This window comes from Nomascus leucogenys, chromosome 7b (assembly GCF_006542625.1).
Source record: "Nomascus leucogenys isolate Asia chromosome 7b, Asia_NLE_v1, whole genome shotgun sequence".
Taxonomy (NCBI): domain Eukaryota; kingdom Metazoa; phylum Chordata; class Mammalia; order Primates; family Hylobatidae; genus Nomascus; species Nomascus leucogenys.
The window spans coordinates 50,995,598-51,012,943 of record NC_044387.1 but is presented as its reverse complement, the minus strand read 5'-3'; the positions used below and the strand labels follow the sequence as shown (position 1 = coordinate 51,012,943).

General features: G+C 42.5%; 1 protein-coding gene across 3 annotated transcripts in view; it reads right to left on the bottom strand.

The window, feature by feature from the left end:
* Positions 1-16,811, bottom strand: part of CABIN1 (calcineurin binding protein 1) — a 160,912-nt gene extending 144,101 nt beyond the window's left edge. For 2 of the 3 annotated variants that reach the window (XM_030815975.1, XM_030815977.1), the window contains exon 1: positions 16,388-16,745. The gene's annotated coding sequence lies outside the window, so the exon portion shown is untranslated. The other variant, XM_030815976.1, reaches the window with a different exon arrangement.
* Between the last annotated feature and the right edge of the window lie 535 nt (positions 16,812-17,346).

Below are 17,346 nucleotides of genomic sequence, written 5' to 3'. Positions count from 1 at the left end.
TGCTAAATGAAAGAAGTCATACACAAAAGAGCATATATCTTCTGGCTCCAATTATATGAAATGTCCAGAATAGGCAAATCTATAGAGCTAGAAAATAGTTTAGTGCAGGGGTCCCCAACCCCCAGGCCACAGACCAGTACTGGTCCATGGGCTGTTAGGAACTGGGACACAGAACAGGAGATGAGCAGCAGGTGAGCAAGCATTACTGCCTGAACTCTGCCTCCTGTCGGATTAGCAGCAGCATTAGATTCTCATAGGAGCACAAACCCTATTGTGAACTGTGCATGCAAGGGATCTCGGTTGTGCATTCCTTATGAGAATCTAACTAATGCCTGATGATGTGAAGTGAAACAGTTTCATCCAGAAATTGTCCCTGCCCTCTGCCTCCGATCCGTGGAAAAATTGTCTTCCAAGAAACCAGTCCCTCGTGCCAAACAGATGGGAATCGCTGGTTTAGTGGACTTGGGGAGAAGGACAATTGGGGAGCAACTACCAAGGGGTTTAGGGTTTCTTTCTGGGATGACAAAAATGTTCTAAAACTGATTGTGGTGGTGGTTATACAACTCTGTTAATATACTAAAAACCACTGAATTTGTACACTTTAGGGGAACTACATGGCATGTAAATTATAAAGCTCTTATTTTTAAAAAGATGCCAGGATCCCAGATGGACCCGTGACAGCAGGGATGAAGGGGAATCCCACTAGGAGGTAGACTCACAGGACCTGACACCTGGGAGGCTGGCCCGAGGAACTGGGATGGGGATATGGACACTACCAAATACGTCAGGGAGGGCAGGAGGAGGACCCGTTAAAAGTCCTAGCTGAGAGGCTGGCAGAAGGGGCTGGAAGGGCCCAGCAGGCAGTGGGATAAGCCTTAAACAGACAGATTGAACATGTGCTCCACTTTTATCAATTAAAATAACTGCTAGGGGCTGGACACAGTGGCTCATGTAATCCCAGCACTTGTGGAGGCTGAGGCGGAAGGACTGCTTGAGCCCAGGATTTTGAGACCAGCCTGGGCAATAAGGTGAGACACTGTCTCTATTAAAAATAATAATAAAATAAATTTAAAATGACTGCCACTGTCACCAGTGCTTACAGCAATGACTTCTAGCACAGGCTCTCACAATAGGCTCTGAGTTCTCCTAAGGGTTCATGCAAGGAAGGAAGTACTTTCTCACAGACAAAGAAGACTCAAACCTTTCCTAGACTGATAGCTGTTTTATCTCCTGGGTTCCACATTTAGAAAAAAAAGAATACTGCTAATCAAAAGTTTGGAAACTGCAGTTTTTGTGTTTGTTTTTGTTTCTTTGAGACGGAGTCTCTCTCTGTTGCCTAGGCTGGAGTGCAGTGGCGCGATCTCGGCTCACTGCAACCTCCACCTCCTGGGTTCAAGCGATTCTCCTGCCTCAGCTCCTGAGTAGCTGGGACTACAGGTATCTGCCACCATGCCTGGCTAATTTTTTGTATTTTTAGTAGAGACGGGGTTTCACCATGTTGGCCAGGCTGGTCTCGAACTCCTGACCTCAGGTGATCCACCCGCCTCGGCCTCCCAAAGTGCTGGGATTACAGGCACGGAATTACAGTGAGCCACCGTGCCTGGCCAGAAACTGCAACTTAATCTATCATAAGCTATGCCAAAATGGACACTGGGAGCACTATACAATATGAAAAAAAGTAGAAACTATAGCATTAAAACCCTCCATCTAGGCTGTTATCAAAGCAAAATAAAGCCAGAAAATAACAAGTATTGATGAGGACCTGGAGAAACTGGAGTCTTTGTACATTCCTGGTGAGAATGTAAAATGGTGCAGCTACTATGGAAAAAGGTATGGCGGTTCCTCAGAAAATTAAATACAGAATTACTACATGACCCAGAAATTCCACATCTGGCTATATACACAAAATAAATGAAAGCAGGGACTTGAACAGACACTTGTACACTCATGTTCATAGCAGCATTTTTCACAATAGCCAAAAGGTAAGAAGCAACCCAAGTGTCCAACAATAGATGAATGAACAAAATGTGGTGTATACATACAACAGAATACTATTCAAACTTAACAAGGAAGGAAACTCTAGCACATGCTACAACATGAAATAAACTTTAAAAACTACACTAAGTAAAATAAGCCAGACACAAAAGAACAAATATGATTCCACTTACAGATGGAAAATAGAATAGGAAAATTCATACAGACAGGGCCGGGTGCAGTGGCTCACGCCTGTAATCCCAGCACTTCAGGAGGCCGAGGCGGGTGGATCACGAGGTCAGGAGATCGAGACCATCCTGGCTAACACGGTGAAACCTCATCTCTACTAAAAATATAAAAAATTAGCCGGGCGTGGTGGCGGGCGCCTGTAGTCCCAGCTACTCAGGAGGCTGAGGCAGGAGAATGGCGTGAACCCACGAGGCAGAGCTTGCAGTGAGCGAAGATCGCGCCACTGTACTCCAGCCTGGGCGACAGAGTGAGACTCCATCTCAAAAAAAAAAAAAAATTCATACAGACAGAAAGTAGAATGGTGGTTGCCAGAGGGGGAGAGGGCAATGGAGAGTTACTGCTTAATGGGTATAGCGTTTCAACTTTTCAAGATGAAGAGAGTTTTGGAGATGGATGGTGGTGATGGTAACACAACAATGTGAATGTACATAATGCCACTGAGCTGTACACTTAAAAAGTGGGTAAAATGGTAAATTTTGTTTGCATATTTTACCATTTCTTTAAATATCCAGAAGTAAACAATCAATAGAATAGTTTCCAATTAGGAACAAAGTTGAACTCGTTTTCAAAACACAAAGACATTACTCCAAATAAAGTCTCAGATAGGCTCTGGTCATCCTCAAGGCAGGCCGACAGCCACACCCTGATGACTCCCAGTAAGCAGAACTTATAGCCCCAGGGGCCAGCTATGGAGCCCACTGGAGATTAGAAGAAGTGGGAGAGCCTCTCAAACCCCCACTTCACAGCCACTCTCTGCTGCTCACCCACTGGGCTCTGTGCACTGAATCCCAAAACACCTCTAATCCCATTGAGTATCACATAGCCTCCGTCTGAACTGCTGCCTTCACTTACAGAGCAGTCACTCAGTAACTACCCATTGGTCGATTTTTTTTCACCACTATCTTACTGTAAAAATCAGCTGTCCTACCTAGACCTGGGGTTGTAAGAAGGAAAAATGGAAAGGACACTGGATTTGGAATAGGAAGATTTTTATTTTTATTTTTATTTTTTATTTTTTTTTGAGGCGGAGTCTCGCTCTGTCGCCCAGGCTGGAGTGCAGTGGCGCGATCTCTGCTCACTGCAAGCTCCGCCTCCCGGGTTCACGCCATTCTGCTGCCTCAGCCTCCCGAGTAGCTGGGATTAGAGGCGCCCGCCACCGCGCCCGGCTGATTTTTTCTAAGAAGTACACAAAGACATCCACATTGAGACACATTATAGTCAACTTATTGAGACCCAAAACCAACGAGAAGATCTTGAAAGCAGCAAGAGAGAAACAATTCTTAGGAAAAAACATACGGAAAAATCTTTATGTTCTTGGATCTGGCAATAGCCTCTTAAGTATGACACCAAAAGCACAGGAAACGAAAGAAAAAAATAGATAAATTAGACCTCATCAAAATGTAAAACTTTTATGCAAAGGACACTATCAAAAGAGTGAAAAGACAACACACAGAATGGAAGAAAATATTTGTAAATCATATATCTAATAAGAGATTAATATCCAGAATATATAAAGAACTCCTACAATTCAACAACAAAAAGACAAACAAGTCAATTTAAAAATGGGTAAATAACCGGGCATGGTAGTTCACGTCTGTAATCCTAGCACTTTGGGAGGCTGAGGCAGGCAGATCACTTGAGGCCAGAAGTTCGAGACCAGCCTGGCCAACATGGTGAAACCCCGTCTCTACTAAAAATACAAAAATTAGCCGGGCATGGTGGCATGCACCTGTAATCTAGCTACTCAGAAGGCTGAGGCATGAGAATTGCTTGGGCCCGGGCGGCAGAGGTTGCAGTGAGCCAAAATCGCACCACTGCACTCCAGCCTGGGTGACAGAGCAAGTCTCTGTCTCAAAAAAAAAAACCAGGTAAATGACTTTCAAAAGACATTTTCTCTAAAGAAGATATAAAAACACCTGTAAGTGCATAAGATACTTATCAGGGAATTGTAAATTAGTCATCCGGGAAATGTAAATCAAAACTACAGTGAGATACTATTTCCATCCACTAGAATGGCTATTATCAAAAAAATAAAACAGAAAGGAAACGGAAAATAACAAGTGTTGGCAAAGATGTAGAAAAACTCAAACACTCATGTACTGCTGGTAGGAATGTAAAATGGTCCAGCCCCTGTGGAAAACAGTTTAGTAGTTCCTCAAAAAGTCAGACATGGAATTACTACATGACCCAGCAATTCCACTCAGGTTTTTACTGAAAGAACAGGACTTGAACAGATACTTGTTCACCCATGTTCACTGCAGCATTATTCACAATAGCCAAAAGGTAGAAACAAACCAAGTGTCCACCAATAGATGGATAAACAAAATGTGGTATACAAATACAATGAAATAGTATTCAGCCATAAAAAGGAATGAAATTGTGATACATGCTATATAACATGAATGAACCTTGAAAACACTATGTTAACTAAAATAGGCCATACACAAAAGTACAAATATTGTTTGATATACAAGGTACCTAGAGATCGAAAGTACCAGAGGCTGCAAGAAGGGAGGAATCAAGAGTTACTGCCTAATAAACACAAAGTTTTTGTTTGGTATGATAAAAATTTTCTGGAAATAGATAGTGGCATAGTTATACAATGTTGTGAATGTTCTTTATGCCACTGAATTGTTCACTTAAAATGGTTACAGTGGTAAATTTTATGTTATACAAATTTTGGCACAATAAAAAAAGACCAATTAAAAAATGGGCAAAAGACTTGAACAGACACTTCACCAAAGACAAGTAAGTACATTAAAAGATGCTCAACCTCATTCATCATTAGAGAAATATGAATTAAAACCATGATGAGCTACCATATGCACCTATTAAAATAGCTGTATTTTTAAAAAAACTGATAATGCCAACACAGAGCAACTGGAGGAATCATACACTGCTGATAGGAATGGAAAATGGTTCAACCATGCTAGGAAACGTTTCTTATAAAGCTCAACATACACTAGCATATGATACATCAATCTCACTCCTAGTTATTTATCCTAGAGAAATGTTCACACAAAACTTGTATAAAAATGTTTACAGCTCCACTCAAATCACCAAAAACTGGAAACAACTCAAATATCCTTCATTAGGTAAGTAGATAAACTGATATATCATACAGTGGAATACTACTACTAATGTGAAGGAACAAACAATTGATATATGAAACAACTGAGGTGAATTTCAAAGGCATTATGCTAAGTGAGAGAAGCCAGTCTCAAAAGGTTGTACACTATTAAATTTCTATTTACCTGACATTCTTGAAATGACAAAACTCTAGTGATGGTGAACACATCAGGGGCAGCCCGGGGTAAAGGAAGGTGTCTGTAAAGGGGTGCCATAAGCAATGGACTGTTCCTTATCCTGATAGTGGTAATGATGGTGGTGGTAACAAATCTATACATGTGTCAAAAGTCACAGAATTATAACTCCAAAAAAGGTCAAATAATTTAATTAAATATAATAAGTATAAAAATATTCTAATAAAAGGAAATACAATTTGTTAAAAAATAGCGCAGGGATAGACATCAAAGTAGAATTCAAGCCCAAAAATATTAAATGTAACAAAGGCACAATTCACACTGATGATAATGACAGTCAGGAATATGCTGGCCGGGCATGGTGGCTCACACCTGTAATCCTAGCACTTTGGGAGGCCAAGGTGGGTAGATCACCTGAGGTTGGGGATTCGAGACCAGCCTGGCCAACATGGTGAAACCCCACCTTTACTAAAAACACAAAAAATAGCTGGGGATGGTGGCATGTGCCTATAATCCCAGCTACTTGGGAAGTTGAGGCAGGAGAATCGCTTGAACCTGGGAGGCAGAGCCACTGCACTCCAGCCTGGGGCAACAGAGTGAGGCTCTGTCTCCAAAACAAAAACAAAAACAAAAAACAAAGAATAACCCAAAGGAGATGCAAGGACACATAAACAGTAACACCCTAAAAATTAGAGACTTCAAACCAATCTCAAAACAAGACAGATCACGCACCAAGTATGGCAGTGTGCACCTGTAATTTCACCTACTCAGGAGGCTAAGGCCCAGAAGTTCAAGTCCAGCCTGGGCAACACAGCAAGACCCCATCTCTTAAAAAATAATAAATAAATAATTTTTTAAAAAAGACAAATTGATCGGGCACTGTGGCTCACACTTGTAAGTCCAACACTTTGGCAGGCCAAGGCAGGAAGATGGCTTGAGCCCAAGAGTTCGAGACTAGCCTGGGCAACATAGCGAGACCCTGTCTCTACAAAAAAATTTTAAAATGATGGCCAGGCTTGGTGGCTCATGCCTGTAATCCCAGCACTTTGGGAGGCTGGGGTAGGAGGATCCTTTGATTCCAGGAGTCCAAGACCACCCTGGGCAAGATAGTGAGATCCCTATCTCTAAAATAAATACATAAATAAATAAAATGAAAATTAGCCAGGCATGGTGGCATGCACCTGTAGTCCCAGCTACTGAGGAGACGGAAGAAGGAGGATCACTTCAACCCAGGAGTTCAAGGCTGCAGTGAGCCATGATCACACCACTGCACTCCAGCCTGGGATACAGAGCGAGACCTTGTCTCAAAAAAAAAAAATTGTTTTTAAAGACAAATCAAGTGGAGAAAAAATGAGAAGATAGATGATTGATCTAAACAATATAATAGAGGAGATGATATAGATGTATATCAAACTCCACACCTTGATAACACAAATGATATATTCTTCTCCAGTGCTCACAGCACATTCACACACACACACACAAAAACTGCTCATGTCACAAAGGAAACACCTTCCATCAAGTAAAGATACTAAAAACAACACTTGCCAATCATAATGCTTAAAACTAGAATTTGCTAACACGACCATCACCACCAACAGAAGAAAGGTGTGTCTATCTAAAAATTTAAGAATCTCCTGATAAACAACTTCCAGATAAAAGGAAATGCAATGAAAATGTTGGAGAAATTTAAAGAAATACTAACGGACAGACATGGTGGCTCATGACTGTAATCTGCCTATAATCCCAGCACTTTGGGAGGCTGAGGCAGGAGTTCGAGACCAGTCTGGGCAACACAGGGAGACCTCATCTCTACACAAAAAAATTAAAAATTAGCTGGGTGTAGTGGCACATGCCTGTAATCCCAGCTACTTGGGAGGCTGACGGAGGAGGATCATTTGAGTCTGAGAAGTTGAGGCAGCAGTAAGCAGTAATTGCACCACTGTATGCCGGCCTGGGTGACAAAGTGAGACCCCGTATCAAAAATAAAAAAATAAAAAACAGATACTAACAAAAAAACACACATCACATATGAAAACACAACGTAATCATCTAAGGGAAAAATAATTACACGATTATCTCCATAGAAGAGAAAGTCTGACAAAATTCAGTATCTATTCATAATAAAAAATACTCAGGAAAATACAGAAATTGAGAGATATTTTAATATATAAATATACCTTAGTCCTAAAGCCCAAATCTTATTTCATGGGCAAACCTTATTTCAGAGGCATGTCCATTAATTTCAGAGATTAATATCAAGAACAAAGCAAAAACGTCCACTATCTCTGCTACTATACACCGGTGCAATATTAGCCAATGAAATTAGAAGAGAGAAATCAATTCGAGATATAAAAATGGGTAAAGACCAAGCGCAGTGACTCACGCCTGTAATCCCAGCACTTTGGGAGGCCGAGGCGAGTGGATCACCTGAGGTCAGGAGTTCGAGACCAGCCTGACCAACATGGAGAAACCCCATCTCTACTAAAAATACAAAATTAGCTGGGCATGGTGGCGCATGCTTGTGATCCCAGCTACTCAGGAGGCTGAAGCAGGAGAATTGCTTGAACCCAGGAGGCAGAGGTTGTGGTGAGCCAAGATTGCACCATTGCACTCCAGCCTGGGCAACAAGGGCGAAACTCCGTCTCAAAAAAAAAAAAAAAATGGGTAAAGAAAAGCTATCACTAATTGTAGATAATATGATATGCTACCTGGAAAACCCCAAAATCAATGATAAAATTTATTCAGTAATAACTCAGCGGGCTGGGCATGGTGGCTCACGCCTGTAATCCCAGTGCTCTGCCAGGCTGAGGTGGGTGGATTGCTTGAGGTCAGCAGTTCGAGACCACCCTGGCCAACATGGTGAAACCCTGTCTCTACCAAAAATACAAAAATTACAGGCTCACGCCTGTAATCCCAGCACTTTGAGAGGCCGAGGTAGGAGGATCACGAAGTCAGGAGTTCGAGGCTAGCCTGACCAACATGGTGAAACCCTGTCTCTACCAAAAATACAAAAATCAGCCGGGCGTGGTGGCGCATGCCTGTAATCCCAGCTACTCAGGAAGCTGAGGCAGGAGAATCACTTGAACTTGGGAGGCGGAGGTTGCAGTGAGCCAAGACTGAGCCACTGCACTCCAGCCTGGGAGACAGAGTGAGACTCCTTCTCAAAAAAATCAATAGCCTTCATATATAGAAACCATAAAAGAAGACATTATGGTAGAGAAAAATCCCATTTGCAATAGCAACAAGATCATTAAATACTTAGGAATAAAGTTAATTAAAACTGTGCAAGAAAAAGTTTAAATCACTATTAAAAGACACTAAAGTTAATTTGAACAAATGAAATGATATCCCCTGTTCTTGGATAGGATTCAAAAATATAAAGATGTCAGTTCTTCCCAAGTTAATTTATACATTCAATGCAATCCCAATACAAATACTGACAAGATAATATTAACAAGTTGATACTAAAATTCATATGGAAAAACAAAAATTTAAGACTAGGAAAACAATGAAAACAAAAAATTGTAAGGGGGGATAGGTACAACAGACATTAAAACATACTGTACAAAGCCTTCATAATGAAATCAGTGCGGTACTGCTGCATATGTAGACAAAAAGATGAGGTCCAGAATTAGACTCAAATACATATGGAAGTAAAAAATATGGCAAAGATGGCATCTCAAATCACTAGAGTCAAGATGAACTTTGTATTAAATACTGCTGGAACAGTATTCACTGTTGGAAAAAGATAACTCACAAGAATAAACTTGCAAATGAATTAGAAATCTAAATGATAAAAAATGAAACCATACAACTACTGAAGGAGATATTGGTGAATTCCTCTTTAACCTTTGTATTAACATTTAGTATTAAGTAGCAGAGAAGGGCCAAATATGATTTAAAATTCAGAAACAGTAAAGGAAAAGAGTGATACATTTAACTACATAAAAATTTAAAAAATTTTGCATGACAAAAAAAATTTAAAAACTCAGAAAAAAAATTAAAAGCTAACAAATTGGGAGAAAATATTTGCAACATATACCACTGACAACGGACTAATATCCCTAATATACAAACAGCTCTTAAAAAGTGAGAAACGGGATGGGCATGGTGGCTCACACCTTTAGTCCCAGCACTTTGGGAAGCCGAGGTGAAAGGATTGCTTGAGGCCAGGAGTTCAAAACCAGCCTGGGCAACACAGAGAGACTCCATCTCTACAAAAAATTTAAAAATTAGCCAGGGCATGGTGGTGCACATCAGTAGTCCCAGCTACTCAGGGCAGTTGAGGTAGAAGGTTGAGGCTGCAGTGAGCTGTGATCGCGCCACTGCATTCCAGCCTGGGTAACAAGAGCACCATACTATTTAAAATAAATAACGTTTTACAACTGAGGGACACAGCATTATTTACAATAGTCGAAAGGTGGCCTCCTTTAAGCTGAAGCTAAGAAAAAAAAAAAAGAATGGTGAAAGCAACCCAACTGTCCATCGACAGATGAATGGCTAAACAAAATGTAGTATATACATACAATGAAACATTTATTATTCAGCCTTAAAACGGAAGGTAATCCTGACACATGTCACAAAAAAGAAGGTAATTCCGACATATGCTACAACATGGATGAACCTTGAAGATATTATAGTAAGTGGAATAAGCCAGTCATAAAAAGACAAATATTGTATGATTCCATGTATATAAGGTACCTACAGTAGTCAAGTTCATAGAAACAGAAAGGAGAATAGTGGCCACAGGGCTGGGGGAGGGAAGAATGGGAATTCCTGTTAATGGATACAGAGTTTCAGTTTGAAAAGATGAAAAAAGTTCCGGAGATGGATGGTGGTGATGGCTGCATAACAATGTGGATGTATTTAATGGCACAAAATGGCACACTTAAAAAATGGTTAAAATGATAAATTGGGTCAGGCGCAGTGGCTCACGCCTGTAATCCTAGCACTTTGGGAGGCTGAGGCAGGCGGATGAGGAGGTCAGGAGATGGAGACCATCCTGGCTAACACAGTGAAACCCTGTCTCTGCTAAAAATACAAAAAAATTAGCTGGGCATGGTGGCACGCGCCTGTAGTCCCAGCTACTCGGGAGGCTGAGGCAGGAGAATTGCTTGAACCCAAGAGGTGGAGGTTGCAGTGAGCCGAGATCGTGCCATTGCACTCCAGCCTGGTGACAGAGACTCCATCTCAAAAAAAAAAAAAAAAAAGATAAATTGTATGTTGCTTATATTTTATCACAATTTTTTTTTTTTTTTTTTTTTTTTTGAGACAGAGTCTCGCTCTGTCACCCAGGCTGGAGTGCAGTGACGCGATTTCGGCTCACTTCAAGCTCTGCCTCCCAGGTTCACGACATTCTCCTGCCTCAGCCTCCTGAGTAGCTGGGACTACAGGTGCCCGCCATCACGCCCAGCTAATTTTTTTTGTATTTTTAGTAGAGATGGGGTTTCACCATATTAGCCAGGATGGTCTCAATCTCCTGACCTCGTGATCTGCCCGCCTCAGCCTCCCAAAGCGCTGGGATTACAGGTGTGAGCCACCGCGCCCGGCCCACAATTTTTTTTAAAAAGCTAAAGAACAGAAAAACGAAAACCTGGTAGACAAATGGAGAAAAAATACAAACAGATAAATCACAAAAGAAGACACAACTAGCTCGAAAACATGAAAAAAATGTTCGAATCATTCATAGAGAGATGTATATTAAAACAAAACAACACTAGACACTATTTCTCACTGCAAAAATTAAAGCATGACAGCACACACTGTTGGCAAGGTTGTGGAGAAACAGGCGCTATTCTCATACACTGTTGGAAATTGGTACAACCCTTCTGGAGGGAAATTTGACTGTATCTGAGAAAACTACATATGCATTTTTCAACCCAGCAATTCCACTTCTAGAAACTACCCTGAATATGTACCTCCAACAATACAAAAATACATACGCACAGAATTATTCACCGTGCAGCACTATTTGTAACTGCAAGGTAATGGAAGCAGCTTAAATGGCCATAGATAGGACAGTAGATGAATAAACTATTATAATGTACTGTGGTACATACTATGGTACATTCATATAATGAAGTAATATGCAGCTGTAAAAATTAATGAGGCAATGTTCATAGCAACATAATTCAAAATAATGCATAAGTAGAAACCCAAAATCCATCAACTGATAAATGGATAAACAAAAGGTGGTATATCCATAAAATGGAATATTATTCAGCCACAAAAATAATGAAACACTGACAACATGGATGAACCATGAAAACATTATCCTAAGTGGAAGAGGCCAGTAACAAAATATCACATATTGTATGATCCCATTTACATGAAATGTCCAAAACAGGCAAATTTATAAAGTCAGAAAGTGGATTCGTGGTTGCCTAGAGCTGGGGGAAGACAGGATGGGAAGTAACTGCTAATTGCTAATGGATCAGGGTTTAAGGGTGATAAAAATGTTCTAAAATGTATTGTGATGATGCTTGCATAACTGTGCATATACTAAAAACCACTCAATTGTATACTTAAATGGGTGAATTGTAAGGTATGTAAATTATATCTCGATAAAGATGTTTTTGTTTGTTTGTGTTTTCTTGAGACGGGGTCTCACTCTGTCACCCTGGCTGGAGTGCAGTGGCACGATCTCGGCTCACTGCAACCTCCACCTCCCGGGTTCAAGCAATACTCCTGCCTCAGCTTCCCAGGTAGCTGGGACTACAGGCATGCACCACCATGCCCAGCTAATTTTTTTTGTATTTTTAGTAGAAAGGGGTTTCACCATGTTGGTCAGGCTGGCCTCAAACTCCAGACCTCAAATGATCTGCCCGCCTCAGCCTCCCAAAGTCTGGGATTATAGGCATGAGCCACCATGCCTGGCCTCAATAAAGATGTTTTCAAAAATTAATGAGGGGCCGGGCACGGTGGCTCACGCCTGTAATCCCAGCAATTTGGGAGGCTGAGGCAGGCGGATCACAAGGTCAGAAGATCGAGACCATCCTGGCTAACACGGTGAAACCCTGTCTCTACTAAAAATACAAAAAATTAGCCGGGTGTGGTGGCGCGTACCTGTAGTCCCAGCTACTTGGGAGGCTGAGGCAGCAGAATGGCGTGAACCTGGGAGGCGGAGCTTGCAGTGAGCTGAGATAGCGCTACTGCACTCAGGCCTGGGCAAAAGAGCGAGACTCCGTTTCAAAAAAAAAAAAATGAATGAGGAAGATCTCTATGAACAGATACGGGGTGATTTTCAAGACACACTATTTTTTTTTTTTTTTTGAGATGGAGTCTCACTCGGTTGGTCACCCAGGCTGGAGTGCAATGGTGCAATCTCGGCTCACTGCAACCTCTGCCTCCCAGGTTCAAGTGATTCTCCAGCCTCAGCCTTCCAAGTGGCTGGGATTACAGGTGCCCACCACCACACCCGGCTAATTTTTTTGTATTTTTAGTAGAGACGGGGTTTCACCATGTTGGCCAGGCTAGTCTTGAAATCCCGACCTCAGGCAATCTGCCCACCTCAACCTCCTAAATTGCTGGGATTACAGGCATGAGCCACTGCGCCTGGCCTAAAACATACTATTAAGTGAAAAAAGCAAACACAATTATCTATAGCATGTCACCTTTGTATAAGAAAGAAGAGGATATGAAAAAATACACAACTATCTGTTCACTTGTGCGAAAGAAACACGAGATAATCCAGATACCAAAGTTAGCTATACAGGGTAGGTGGGAAAGCGGTGAAAAGAAGGGGTGAATGGGAACAGGGCAGTAGGCATAAGGAAGGAAAGACACTTCTCTGAGTATACCTTTGTGTGTAGCTCTGACTCTCAGAAATCAGTCATAATTCATACCGCAAAAACAAACTAAAATCAGCTAGGATGTAGGGGGAACTCAAAATGAAATATAAACACTAACAATGAACCTAACTATTACAACTAACATAACCACTCTGAAAGGCATGAGGAAGAAAAGAACTAACCTAAGTAACTGTGGAAAATGGTATCTCGACTGGATAGGCTAAAGACAAAAAGAACTGTGATTCCAGAGTTGGGTCAGAGAAAACACAAGATGAGCCTGGAACACCTTGTGGTGTGCCATAAAGTAAGTAAGTGCTCAAAGGAAAAAAAAAAAAAAAATGAGGGCCAGTTGATAGGCCACAGAAGCTAACCTGAAGGAGATCCTAACTAATTAGCCAATGCCGGAACAGTAAGCAACAAAATAATGATGATAATGAATTTTAACTCATAGAATATAATACATATCCATGGCCTACGCTGACACATAAATAATCAAATAAATAAATAAAAGAGAGAGAGGGTGGTTCTCCTTTCAGTAGAACTTGACTTAATAATGTAGAAGGAAAGAGAGAAATAATTACCTTTAGACAAACACCACAAAGATCTGCAGATGGATGCTAAAGTCAGTGGGCAAATTTGTGGAGAACCAGAATTTGTGTCCTCTCAATGTATCTCTCCCAAGAGACTTATTAATTAGAAAGGGATAGTAATTTTATGGTGTAGAAACCTGGCAGACACCAAGTAAACCAATAGATCAAGGTAAATATCACCAGTAATAAGACATACCAGTATCTTGGACTCCATCTGATGCACTGAGAAAGACACAAAAGATAATGTGTCTTTGTGTTATTCTGGCCAACAACGTATAATCTCACCCCAATCATTAGAAAACACTGGACAAACCTTTAAATTGACAGACATTAGACAAAATAACTGATCACTACTCTTTAAAAGCATCAAAGCCAAGGAAAACAAGAAAAGACTAAGGAAATGTTATGGACCAAGGAGAAATAACTAAATGCAACATGGGATCTTGGATAGGGTCCTGGAATGAAAACACAACCTTAATTTAAAAAATGGTAACATTCATATCACATCTGTAATGTAGTTAATAATACTGTACCAGCACTAGCTTTCTGTTCTTGATAATTGTATGATTATGTAAGATGTTAACATTAGGGAAAGCAGGGTGAGGGACATAACAGAACGTTTTGTATTGTTGCAATTTTTCTCTAAATCTAAAATTAGTTTAAAAAGCTTAAAAAGAGGCTGGGCATGGTGGCTCACGCCTGTAATCCCAGCACTTTTGGAGGCTGAGGCGGGCGGATCATGAGGTCAGGAGATCAAGACCATCCTGGCTAACACGGTGAAACTCCGTCTCTACTAAAAAATACAAAAAACTAGCCGGGCGTGGTGGCGGGCGCCTGTAGTCCCAGCTACTAGGGAGGCTGAGACAGGAGAATGGCGTGAACCCAGGAGGCAGAGCTTGCAGTGAGGCGAGATCGTGCCACTGCACTCCAGTCTAGGCCACAGGAGAGACTCCATCTCAAAAAAAAGAAAAAAAAAAGCTTGAAAAGAAATAACCATTTTGATTATATACTTATCATCTGTAAGCAATGTGAGGATGGTAACCATTTATGTATTGTTCACCATAAATCCAAGAAACTCACTAAAAGGAGCTTTAAAAAAAAAAGCTATTGAGGCCGGGCGCGGTGTCTCACGCCTGTAATCCCAACACTTTCAGAGGCCGAGGCGGGTGGATCACCTGAGGTCAGGAGTTTGAGAGCAGCCTGACCAATACGGTGAAACCCCGTCTCTATTAAAAATACAAAAATTAGCCAAGGGTGATGGCGGGCGCCTGTAGTCCCAGCTACTCGGGAGGCCGAGACAGGAGAACTGCTTGAACCCGGGAGGCGGATATTGCAGTGAGCCAACATCATGCCACTGCACTCCAGCCTGGGCGACAGACCAAGACTCTGTCACACACACACAAAAAAGCTATTGAATAATCATGAAAAAGAAAAATATCTATTCATTTCTGACTCCTAGCCCAGCAGCTGCATTTCCTCAGATAGCAGCACATTCACCAGGCTTATTAGTCTAAGCTAGTAAGTTTCCAAACCTCTTATAGTTTCCATGGCCTCAGAACACGATAAAGAATAGCAGACTTTGAGATCGCGCCACTGCACTCCAGCCTGGGTGAAAGAGCGAGACTCCGTCTCAAACAAACAAACAAAAAAGAATAGCAGACTTTGAGACCTCAGCACCCTGATCCAGAGTGATAACTGGGGGTGTTTCCTGGCCTGGAAGGTGGGAAGCCTATGTCTTAAGCTCAGTGGTGGCAGTGCCCTGGCTGTGTGACTGACTTGACATAGATGCCAGTCTCTCAGTCTGTTTCCCCTCATGTATAAGGCTTTGTACTAGATGAAGGTTCTGCAAGCTAACCAGCCCACCCTTTTTGTACAGCCCACGAGCAAAGAATGGTTTTTATATTTTTTAATATTTGAGGAAAAAAATCATGAAACATGAAAATTATATAAACAATATATAAAATTAAAATTTCGGCCCCCATAATTAAAATTTTATTGCAACACAGCTACTCTCTTATGTATTGTCTTTGGCTGTATCCACACTACATCGCTACACTTAAGTAGACAGAGTATGGCCCCCCCAAGCCTAAACTACAATTATGAATACTATTATACTCATTATACTTACAATATAACAATGTAAACATTGATACATTTACAACAAAAGTTTGCCAACCGCTGAACGAGACTGTTCTAAGCATATTCTATTTCTAACCACAATAATCACACAGAAGGAATCTTAGCCACATGGAATCCCACAGTCCCACACTTATAAGCTGTAATAACCCAGGTCCTGACAAGTGACTCCCAAAGCCACTTGTGCAGACAGACACCTTGGGAATGTCAGGCGAGTTCCATCTGGCCAGGGCCCGCCTCCTGCGGGGAGGTAGTGAAGCAGAACGGTCAAAATTTTCAGTCTGGAGTCGCGCTCACCCACTGGGTGACTTGGAGCAAATCATTTCACCTACCCTCGGCCTCAGTTTCCACTCCTGTAAATGGCACTAATAACAGCACTCACCTCGCAGGGCTGCTGTGAAGGTGAAGCGAAAGGTCGCGAGTAAAGGGTTAGCGCGCCGGGCTTTGCATCCAGCAGATGCCAAATCAGTGGTGGCTCCTGCGGTTACTGGGAACCTCCCCGGAGGCCGGAACCCATTCTAGGCACCTCAGGGCGGCGGCGAGAGCCATGAAGAGGCTCGCGAGGGAGCCAGGAAGCCTGGCCTCGGTTTCCCTGACTGGGGCTCTAAAGCTGCCCGCGAAACCCCCAGCGTCCTCACGTAACCCAGCCTCGTGCCTGCAGCCCCTCCGGCCTGTGCCCCCGGCTCTGCCAAGCCTCACCCCCACCCGGAACCGCCTTCAAACCAGCCTTCCAGGAACTCACCAGGCGTCTCCACAGCAACGGCCAGTCTGTCCAGACTACCGCGCCGGCCGGCTGCGCGCCTGACAACAAGGCGTGCTCCCATTGGCTCCGGTGCCGGCTGCGCCAGCCAATCAGCGGGGGCGCACGCGCCGCTCGCTCTCTCCCCGGGCTGCTTAGCTGCGGCCCTGCAGACGGCTACCCTTGGGCGGCGCGCGTGTGCGTGTGTGTGTAATGCGGGAGTGGAGCTTGTTGGTTCGCGTGTGTGTGCGTGTGCGTGCGTGCGTGTGTGTGTGTGTGTGTAATGCGGGAGTGGAGCTTGTTGGTTCCGGATCCCCGTCGTCGGTCGTCGCGTGCTGGAGGCTTAGAGCACCAGCTCGTAGTCGAACTCCCTTCTCCACAGCTTCCGCCCTGAGCAGTCGCTAAAGGATGGGCTGTGTGTTATTACCTGGGACATGTGCTCTGAAAACAGTGGAAACTTGGGGAACACTTAGAGCGCGATGTCCAATCTTTTGGCTTCCCTGGGCCACGTTGGAAGAATTGTTTTGGGCCACACATAAAATACACTAACACTAAGGATAGCTGATGAGGTAATAAATAAATAAATAATAAAAATAAAAATC